The sequence below is a fragment of the Hipposideros armiger genome, unplaced genomic scaffold, assembly GCF_001890085.2.
Source record: "Hipposideros armiger isolate ML-2016 unplaced genomic scaffold, ASM189008v1 scaffold_919, whole genome shotgun sequence".
Taxonomy (NCBI): domain Eukaryota; kingdom Metazoa; phylum Chordata; class Mammalia; order Chiroptera; family Hipposideridae; genus Hipposideros; species Hipposideros armiger.
In genome coordinates this window covers 78,525-88,002 of record NW_017732269.1, presented here as the reverse complement: position 1 = coordinate 88,002, position 9,478 = coordinate 78,525, and the positions used below count along the sequence as shown (strand labels likewise).

The 9,478-nt window shown below is 42.9% G+C and overlaps 1 protein-coding gene across 2 annotated transcripts in view; it reads left to right on the top strand.

Annotated features, from left to right (window-relative positions):
• The first annotated feature begins 4,150 nt into the window (after positions 1-4,150).
• Positions 4,151-9,478, top strand: part of IARS1 (isoleucyl-tRNA synthetase 1) — a 77,256-nt gene continuing 71,928 nt past the window's right edge. The window contains exon 1 of one of the 2 annotated variants that reach the window (XM_019630523.1): positions 4,151-4,258. The gene's annotated coding sequence lies outside the window, so the exon portion shown is untranslated. Of the gene's footprint in view, positions 4,280-9,478 lie in introns of both variants that reach the window. The other variant, XM_019630524.1, reaches the window with a different exon arrangement.

Genomic DNA, 9,478 nt, shown 5'->3' with positions numbered 1-9,478 from the left:
AGGTCCAGTGACACTGCCCTCTGCAGCAAAGATGCTGAACAACAGCTCAACCTGGAGCTGGGCTGCCGTGGGGTGACAGCGACGGCGACAGCGTGGGCTGCAGTCCCCTGCTGCAGTGGGCTGCCATAAGCTACGTGTGTAGCCGGCATCCAGCATGAGCAGCCTGCAGCTGCCGTGAACAGCCATCCAGAAGCTGGCAACTGATCTGCCTCGCCCGGGAAGAGCGCAATGATGGTGCCAGCTTGGGCCAGTGAAGCAACATCCTCCACAACTAGACTGAAGAACAAAACAACAGNAGCTTGGGCCAGTGAAGCAACATCCTCCACAACTAGACTGAAGAACAAAACAACAGCAACTTGTCTGTTCCCCTTCCCCCGATTCCCCAATAAAATCTTTTAAAAAAAAAAGTACAAATTAGGTAGTCACAAAATAGTGACGGGGATGTGAAATATGGTATGGAGAATATAAACAATGTTGTAAAGATTATATAGGGTGTCAGATGGGTTCTGGACTTATTGGGGGGAGCACTTCATAGACTGTGTAGATGCCTGACCTTTGTGCTGTACAACTAAAAAGCTGATGTAGAATAATATATATATATATATATATATATATATATATATATATATACACACACACACACACACACACACACACACAGGTATAGTCTCAGGATGTAAAGTACAGCATAGGGAATATAGTCAGTGGTATTGTAACAGCTATGTACGATGTCAGGAGTAGTAGACTTGTTGGGGTTATCACTATGTGAAGGGTGTAAATGTCTAATGTTTTATATACCTGAAACTACTATAACATTTTTTTTTAAAAAAAGGTAGAGAGGACATAGACCCTCACCTCCTAGTGGGAGGAGTGTCAATTTGTGGCCATGTTTAAATGTGCCATGCGCATTTAAAGCATCCAAAGCAAAGCAACATCAAGTAGTCATCCTACCCCTAATTCCTGCTCCCCAGGTACAACCACCTTCAACAATTTTGTTTCCTCTGATACTTATCTCAACATTTCTACCTAACATGCTTGTGCTATGATTTCCTGGTTTTTCAGTTTCAGACATTACCTATTAACTTCCTATTCTGAAAAACGAAGATTTAACTGTAACCCAAGTAGTAGTATGATGCGACCTGCGCACCAACCAAGCGTTCCTGACTCGTCAGCAAGGAACCCACTGAAAGGGTACCTGAGAGGACTGGGTGGGAGATTTGGGAAAGAGACTAGAGACGAAAGCTGGGGGCAGGAGGTCCACCCATTGCTGATGACACAGTGGCCTCGTTTATTATTTGTATACAGCTTTTATAGCAAAAGTAACTTTCCTAGGGTAGGGGGTTTTTGGGACCTTGAGGGGGTAGGCCCCTCCTCTCAGGTAACAAATTCCTTGGAAGCAATCTCTGAAGCGAGACAAAACAAAGTATAGCAAGCAGAAACTGTTAACAGGATGGCCTTCCACTCTAGCTTTCAAGGTCATTGGCTGCTTTCTCCTCAGTGGCCAACCTTCCCAAGCTGCTCACCCGGGCCTGAGAGCCTGTCAGCCTGTCAGCTTTCAGGCTTAACCCTTACTGCAGACCTCCGGCTCCCTACAAGTAGTATATTCTGACCACATTTTAACTTTTTTCCTAAAATCTTTTTCACTTGCTCAACTTTTTCTAGACTTAGTCTTCCCATACCTCCCAACAGTATCATAAAATGTTTCTCAATCTAATTTTTAAATAATCAGACCTATCCTCCCCACCTTTTTTCTCTGGTCTTATCTGTCTGGGAGCCCTCTGTCCTGCTCTAATCTAGGCTATCTAGACATTATAAAAATGAACTGAACAAGGTGGCAACTTGAATGCAAAGGCTTAAAACATACTCCAAGTACTCTAGTTAATAAGCTGAAGAGACACAACTACTAAATATATATATTAAGTGAGTTAAGTTACTGGGTCAAGTTACCCCTTTGAGAAAGGACATGAAACCCACTTTACTTCAATCCCTGACACTTAGTAGGGTGTTCCTAGACATTAAGCAGCTGTTGAAGGGATGCTACATAGACTATGATACTGTTATTTTAACTTATTAAAGGAGTGCTTTCTATATAGTCTCAACCAGAACAAGTTTTTCTGTCCCTTTATAAGGGTGACAGTATATTTTTCAAAATTTAACAATCTTGTTTATTTTTTTTGTTGTCTTACCCTCCTGCCTGATTCAATTGCTCTGTTCTCCCCAAGGTTACATGCATCCCTCATTAACCAGGTTAATCACCAAAACACTAACTTGAAAGAAACTGAATCATCCCTTAAATACTTGGGCGCCAAAAACCAGGCTGCAAATCCCTTGCAGTTTTCCATCAGATGACATACAAAACATCCCCACAACCGAGTCTGAGATAACATTACAGTAAATTCCCGACTTATGAACGAGTTCCTTTCCGGGAGAACGCTTGTAAGTCGGATTCGTTTGTAAGTCCGACAAAGTGAGTCTTATACACCTTTGACACAAATATACAATGTAAAGCATAAAAAAACTAAACACACACAGAAATACTGTAAAATAAACTTTTTACTCTTACAGTTACCTTAAAATGGTGGTACAGTACAGTACAACAACTAGCACATAGGGGATTGCATGGAGTGAACTGACGAGAGTTACTAACTCTCGTAGGTGGGAAATGGTGGAGCTGCTTTTCCTCTTGCTTCTGGACATCCTGGGCTCTGACTGAGCACTGTACTGCTGTACACTATCGCACTGTACAGTAAGCACACAGCAGCACAACCGTGACAATGTCCGGCAGACACATGAGCTACTTTCGCGATTTGTTCGCATCTATGAACGTTCGTAATGTGAGGTCCGTTCATATCTGTGAAAGTGCACAACTCGAATGTTTGTAAGTTGGGGACTTGCTGTACCTCAAAGCAAACAAGAACCTAGGAAGAATTTTCCAGGTGTCAGCACCAAGGAATTACCTTACTCCTTTTCCTTTTTTTTCTTAACGTGCCTATAAAACCTGGCCATTCTTGGAACAGGGAAGGTAGTATTTGAGACAGCAGTCCATCATCTTCCCTGAATGCTGGCATTCTGAATAAACTTTTCTTTCCACCAATCTTGTCTCTTGTCTCTGCTGCTCAGGAGCAGCAAGCAGCAGAACCTGAGTTTGGTAACACCTGTAATGGGTACAATAAGCAGTCACATGCAGAATTACTCTCAACTTGTCAAGGCCTAAAATTTCCTTCATAGTCTCTGGTGAGGTTTGCTCTCCTTTGAATGGCTCCAGGTTCTTTTGTTTTTAACCAGCAGATACAGAGGTGCCAGGCAGACACACAGCAGTGATAATAAATACATAAGCAGATAAATAATTTTGTTTTCATAACAGAAACATTAAAACAATTTTAAGGCTGGTAACCAGGCATTTCTTTCCTTTTTATCTCTCCATATTGCCGTTTACCATAATCACCGCAGTAAAATTCAGATCTCTCAAGGTGGCACTGAAGGAACAGAAAAGGAGGCTTCCGTGAACACCATTGACCACCAGTGCTTCAGCTCCTTCGGGACATAGTATTGTGGCCTCTGCGTTTTTCTGGGGCACAGGAAGGTCTCTTCAGTTAGGCAGGTCAGGAATTTTAGTGTGCAGCAGAATTATCCAGGATGCCTGTTAAAATGCAGATGTTTGTGACCCAACTCCAGGCAGTCTCAGCAGGCCTGGAATGTGGCCCAGTACTCTGCTTTTTTGTAAACTCCTGATTTGGTGCAGGACTCCACCACAATGAAATACACAGTCCTAGAGCCGTGGCTGCTTTCCTGTAATGGTCACTTAGCAGTGCAACCTTGAGATTGCACGCTTAGGGCCCCACAGTGTAATTACAGACCACTGTCGGATTTGATTTGTCCAATGTACATGGAGGTGAACACTGACAAATGCGTACAGCTGTGGAACAACGCCGGGTCAGGATGCAGAACTTCAGCCTTCCCTAGATGCCAGTCCCACTCCGGCCCTTCCCCGGAGGCCACTACACGCTCATTTCCTCCCCTTTCGCCTAAACTGCGTAGTACAGTCCAGCCGCCATCCCAGCAGGCACCGCGGGGTGCGACCAAACGGGCGTGGCCTGAGCCCCGCGCAGCCAATCGATGTCAGGCTTGTTGATGGGCGTCCGGCCGCGCGCACTGGTTAGCTGATGCGGCGCTGTCAGGGCCTTGCATCACCTCCAGACTCCTGGCAGAGGCGTGCACGCGGTTTCTTGTGAGGCGCGCCGGCCCGGGGACCCCTCAGGTACGGCACCTGTGATACACGGTTTGTTTTTTAATGTTTCTTCAGAGCTGTGGGTTAGTTGTGAGTATATCAATTTCCAAGGAGAAAATTGGAAAGGGGGTGCAAGTGGAGCCAAAGGCCTCAGAACCGGGTACGAATCCAGGCTCTCAGGTGGCAACCCTGAGAAGTACCTCTTCAGACGGGGATCGTGGTAACACTTAAACCGTTGGGTGCTTGTGGAATTCGATGTGATCGAGCTTGCTGAAGAAGTGCAGAAGGTGGGCGAACTTAGAAATTACTTGAAAGTCGAGGTATGAATAGATCAAGTCCGAGGCTCGCATGAAGAAAGAGCGTTTATTGCTGGGTGCCCGGGGTTAGAAGAGAGTAAGTAAGCACGGTGTCCTTGTCCCGGACTCACGCAGTCTGACAGTGCAGTGCGCACAGAGAAGGCAGGCACATCTTCAGTGGGATTTGGAAGTGGGAGAAGGAGATGGGTTCTCAGGAGCTGCAATGGGCTTGGGGCCTTTAAAATAAGGAGTTGGGGGAGAGAGTGAGAGGGCAAAGGGACCATAGTAACTTATAGCAGTGAGGACTTATAAGAACTTTAATGTCATAACTTGTGACCCAGTATTTGGATTTTTTGCAGCTTGAGCTCTAAAACTGCTTACAGAGCATAACTTGGCCTTTTTGGCCTCCCAAACTGCCTGCAGAGCAAGCAGCAGGCTCTTTCCCCCCCTCCCCATGTGCTGATTTTACTGCTTGATAAATTGTACTCTTTGCATGGTTATTAAATAATACTGCCTGTACTATAATTGTGTGATCAAAGACAGCTATTTGTTCTGCAGACCTGGGCCGAAACAACAAATGTTGATAGATTCTTAATCATGTATTACCCATTGTTCTCATCTCACAACTGCACTTGCTTGACAACACTGAGCCAGCCCATGGGTTGAAAGTCCAATTACCCCCACCAATCAGAAAACCAGTGGTTTAGGGTTAGGGTCTTGTTTCCCCTAACAACCTATCTCTTTGATCATCAGCTCCTTGCAACTTTTGTCTTTATAAACCCTCTGTTTTGGAATGGATTTTCGGTTCATACCAAGGACTGCATTTACTGGTTTGCAAATCAATATCTGAGTAAACTTTTAATTTTAAAAAAACGTTCCTTCAGACTTTTGTTTGTAGCAGGAATTCAGACTTGATTCAGGAAATGGGCAGTAGTCACTGCAGCTTAGGGTGTGTGTGAGGATCAAGTAGAAGATGGGATTTAGATTCCAGCTTTACGAATTTATGGTTTCCTTGAAAAAAGTGGTGTTTGAAATGTGTCCAGAGAGAAGATGCGTTTTTATAAAGTGACACAATATTTCTTTTAGCGTTCAGGTTTTGCAGAGATCTCAGGAAGGATGAAACGAGAGGCAAAATAATAGATTTTGGGGATTTCTAGTAATATGAACTTTTGAAAAGTAAATATCAGTAAAATGATGGACAGTAGGTGAGAGAATGCTAAGCATAGATTGCACTTTTTAAATACTTTGAGAAAGATGATATAGTGGCTGGGCAGGGGCAATAGAATGGAATTTGTGGGCAAAGAAGTAATAATACATAGATGACATAAGATTGCTGTAAGCTGTAATAGCCATTATTTCACTGACTAGGTTAGCATTGTGTTTATGACCTTTATTTTAAAGATGATACAACTGAGATTTAAAGGTTGAGTAACTTTTCCTATAGCTCACATATTAAGTGGTCACACCAAAACTGTCAAATTAACCATTATCCTGGGCTAGGAAGAGCCCATGGAGTGGGATAGATTGGAAAGGCAGGTGGAAGGAGTGTCACTTGAGGAAACTAAGGATGGTGACAAAGGGAGTCATTCAAATAAATGTTTTTGAGCACTTACCATGTGTAAACACACTGGAGGTTAGATTGTAAAATCCTACAGCCAGCAACAAGTTTACAGTTGAATTGGAGGGTGAGTGGGACATTCAATGCAACTAAACCACAATGTGTAAGAGAGGAACAGATTCAGGGGAGGGGATATTCTGAAAAATGGGATTGGTGAAAGCTTCCTAAAGGAGAGTACATTTAAGCTGTGTAGTGTTCGAGTATTAGGAGAAAGGACCTGATATAAGAAAATGGTTTTGTTTTTCAGCAGTGACCAAGAGTGTGATGTAGCTGTAGCTTGAGTTTTATAGGTGTTAATGTCAGGAGTAAAAGTAGTAATTTGGGGTAAGATCATGGTGGCCCTGAGTGTTTCGCTGAAAAGTCTACCAACTGCTGGTGGGAGTGAGGAGCCATTGGATTTCTTTTTTAATATAGAAATGTTACTTTCAGAACCTTTCCACTAGAGTTAATCTACAGTGGTATGTAGGATATAGAATATTTATTTTTCTGTATATTTTGTGATAAAGTTAATATATAATACAAAAAACAAATCAAAGAGTACTATGAAATGTTGAGATTTTTTTAACTTTCATAACTGAAAGTCTTTTTTGTAAGTAAGATTTTATTGAGCCAAAAATGCTAGCCAAAAAGAAGGCTAGCCTTGGGGCATGGCTACCAGCAGCATGGCTAGGTAGAAAAGATAGCATGCCCATCATCCCAGAGTTTTGCAAGCATTTTTTCTACATCAAGTTGGGGGAAGGAGGAAGAAAGGTAAACTGAAAGAATTAGCATTAACTATGGGCAAAGGATGAGAGAAGGTGAAGCAGGCCAGCTGTGGGATAGGTGCAGAGTCTGCATAAACAAATGTACACTCCTGTAGATTGCTGGGGCAGCAGTCCAGAAAACCCACATGTAAACTAGCAGAGGCTCCTGGAGTTAGAAGGTGCCTGGTTGAACAAGTAGAAATAGTCACCTGGAAGTTAACCTGGAGTTCCAACAGTCAAAATAGGAAATGTGAGCGGCCTTTTGTTAGCTGGTCAGCAGCCGTTATTAACATCCTAAGAGTTCTGTCTCTCACTCTCTGGCCACTATAATTTAATTTAGAACATCTCAGAATTTTCCCCTTGTCAGAAGTAACAAATAAAGATATGTTCTTTCATGCCTTCCCCTCCAAATCCTACTCCCTGATGGTACCTATAATTAAGTTTGATGGGCAGCCTTCTATATTCAAATACAAAATTACTTAAACATAGATTCTCTTGAAAGTGATACTGTAATACACATACCGTATTTCCCCATGTATAAGACGCACCTTAATTTGGGGACCCGAAATTTGAAAAAAAAATGTATTACATAAAATTATTGAACTCAAGTTTTATTCATCATAAAATTCATACAACTCCTCATACTGTCAAAACTCCCAACTGTTATCTTGTCCTCATCTGTGTCTGATGACGAATCACCCAATTGCCCTTTGCTCTTCAATCCATATCTTCAATTCCCTCTCTAAATCTGTCCATTTTGCTGACTTGTCTCTCATGGCCTTCTGCCGTGGCGTTTTCAAGAGCATTTCTTCTTCCCATAGCCAGTCTCGGATTGTTTTCTCATTTGGAGGAGGACCAAACTTACGTTCAGCAGCATGATTTCCATTCACTTTTGCAAATTGGATCACTTTTAACTTGAATTCAGCACTGTACGAAAATCTTTTCTGAGCGATTTCTGGGCAGAACGTGGCAAAACGTGTACCGGTAACAAGTGCCAAACAATGAGCACGAAGACAGCAAGCACGAAAAAGCAGGAAATTCAAGTTAAAAAATCTACAAAAATGAGTGCAAAAACAAGTGCAAAAAAAGTGGGAAATGCAAGTAAAAAAATCTACCATTGTTTAAGATGCACCCAGTTTTTAGACCCCAAATTTTTCAAAAAAGGGTGTGTCTTATACATGGGGAAATACAGTAGTATAAATTGCTATCTTAACATGTGTAAGTAATTTGTATATTTGATGTATTATGACTTATTTTTCATGCCTGCATAGTATTGATGTACTGTAATTTATTTTCATCATCTATTCATGAATATTTAAGTTATTTTCTAATATGTGTTTATAGAAACAATGCTTCAGTTACTATCTTTGTACATATTTTCTACATTTGTATATCTGGGGTATATGTTTCTAGGATATTACTAACCTGAGAAAAGGCTGGATATGGTAACTTTTGGGGGACTTAATGTAACAGGTTATGAAGACCTGGAAATAAAGTAAAAGGAACAGAAAAATAGACTTGGATCCACATGACTTGGTGATCAGTTGGATGTGGGCATCTGGTAGTAGTAAAGGTGACTCAGAAAATTAGGGTAATTAGGAATGAGTATTACATTCCTATTACAGTGGAATTAAAAATGGGAGCAGATGTGACAAGGAAGATCATGAGATTTAATTTAAACAGAAAAGTTTTGGTTGTTTTTTTTTTAAGATTTTTATTGGAGAATTGGGATGGGAACAGTGTTGGGGAATTGGGGGAAGGGGAACAGACAAGTTGCTGTCGTTTTGTTCTTCAGTCTAGTTGTGGAGGACGTTGCTTCACTGGCCCAAGTTGGCACCATCATTGCGCTCTTCCTGGGTGAGGCAAATCAGTCGCCGGCTTCTGGATGGCCGCTCACTGTGGCTGCTGGCCGCTCACGCTGGCTGCTGGCTACACATGGTAGCCCATGGCAACCCACTGCCACAGGGGCTGCAGCCTACACCGTCGCTGGTGACTCACGGCAGCCCAGCTCCAGGTTGAGCTGTTGTTCAGCATCTTAGCTGTGGAGGACAGTGTCACTGGCCCTCATATGTGGGATCCAAACCGGGGCCCTCTGGCGTCCCAAGCCAGTTCTTAACCAACACGCCACTTGTCTGGCCACAGAAATGTTTTTTGTATGCTTTCCCAAGATCTGTGGTAAGCACAAGTAAAGGTGAAGGAGGGTATCAAGAAATTGCTGAACAGAAAGTTGAGGCGAATGTGCTCTGAAGGAGTTGGAGGGAAGCGTGGAGGCCTGGGTTGTAGTGAGAGGGAAGAAGAGGCGATTGCTTTCCTGAGCAAACCTCATGAGGTCCGTCTGCTTCCTCCTCCCTTCCCCTTTCCCCCTTCCCAGCGCCCTGTGGTTACTGGATGCTGTTGTGCAGGTACAGCTCTCCAGTGGATGTGAGGGGCCAAAGCAATCCTGTGATTTATGCATGGGGGCTGTTTCTTCTTGGTAGCCACCATAGCCCGGTCACTGATACATGGCTTTTCCTGGAAAACTCAATGCCATTACATTGGTCTTTGTGTTTGGCATAATAATGCAGTGATTCCTAATCTTTGGGGGAGTAGAGGC